Source organism: Colias croceus, chromosome 7 (genome assembly GCF_905220415.1).
Source record: "Colias croceus chromosome 7, ilColCroc2.1".
In the NCBI taxonomy this organism is placed as follows: domain Eukaryota; kingdom Metazoa; phylum Arthropoda; class Insecta; order Lepidoptera; family Pieridae; genus Colias; species Colias croceus.
Window position 1 is genome coordinate 11,320,900 of NC_059543.1, and position 1,396 is coordinate 11,322,295.

The window sequence follows — 1,396 nt, forward strand, 5'->3', positions numbered from 1 at the left end:
CACATAAGACATATTAACAACACTGCACAAATCTGTTTTCAAAATACCACCTAAAACACAATAAAATCGTTAACTTTCAAATACTCCCGTGTCGAAAGCAATTACCAAATTGGTCATTAAAAACGAAAAGGTAATATTTCAATTTGATATTAAATCGAGTTAGAGCCACTCGGCGATAAAGTTAGACAATAAAATTAATTGAACGAGCATCGAATTCGCTACACATTGCTTTGGGAACACGACACGATCTGACACGATATATTTTTGATTTGACCTTACCATTTATTGTCTTCAAAATACCTTTAAAAGTCACATTTTAATCTATAATAGATTACTATCCATATTTGATATTTATATTTAGTCATTGGTAAGTTGGTAACCTGTATGCATGTTATTCTTATTAGAAAATTTTATCAAGATACATTTACATCCCATTTTATACTGTCTAGTAAAATGAACATAATTTTATCCATTCCGTAGTTTTAATAAAAACTGGAATTAGAAACAAAAAGCAATTCCGGTACCGGGAATCGAACCCGAGCCTCCTGGGTGAGAGCCAGGTATCCTAGCCACTAGACCATACCGGAGATGGTGAGCAACGCAATAATTATTGAACTTATAGGTATTCAGAATATGCACATCTATCAAAAGACGAAAAAGTATATGAAAATACACATAGGTAATATTTTACACTTGACTCTAAATGAGCTAGGACAATGGAAAATAATCATAATATTTATACACTTCCTTAATTATTTTCTGTGGAAAACTTAAATAATTAACTTTTAGTATGCACTTTTAAAAGAAATTCTCATACATAGATGTCATGCCACATTACAATAAGTTGAGATTTTATATCTTGTACTTTTACATCGTAACTTAGGTACGTGATCCAAAAGTTGTAAATTAAAATTCAAACAATAGTTCAATAAATCAAACTTGTCAATTATAATTGAGGAAAATTGGTAAACATGGTATATCGCATTGTATTATATGGTAAACAGCGTCATTACCATCTCTATAAGACAGAAACTGTCCGTCAACGTCAATCTCGGTAAAGTCGGACTACACGGGGCGACAGTTAAATCTATGCTAATATTATAAAGCTGAAGAGTTTGTTTGAACACGTTAATCTCAGGAACTACCGGTCCGATTTGAAAATTTCTTTCGGTGTTAGATAGCCCATTTATCGAGAAAGACAATAGGCCATTGCCGCCCGCGAAGACCAACAGGAACGGAGCCATGCGTTGTCCGCAGAGCACAGCTAGTTTATTATTTTTGTAGATCCAGACTACATCCTGGTCGATCGTTAACTAAGAAGAAATAGGCTAAGTAAGACGATAAAAATGTAGCTCTCAAAAGGTAATTTATTTTTTGAATCGCTGGAGTACCTAGT

General features: G+C 33.4%; 1 non-coding gene across 1 annotated transcript; it reads right to left on the minus strand.

Moving 5' to 3' along the window:
• Positions 1-515: 515 nt before the first annotated feature.
• Trnae-cuc lies at positions 516-587 on the minus strand. Its single transcript has one exon. It is a non-coding gene; the product is annotated as a tRNA-Glu (tRNA).
• Positions 588-1,396: the final 809 nt, after the last annotated feature.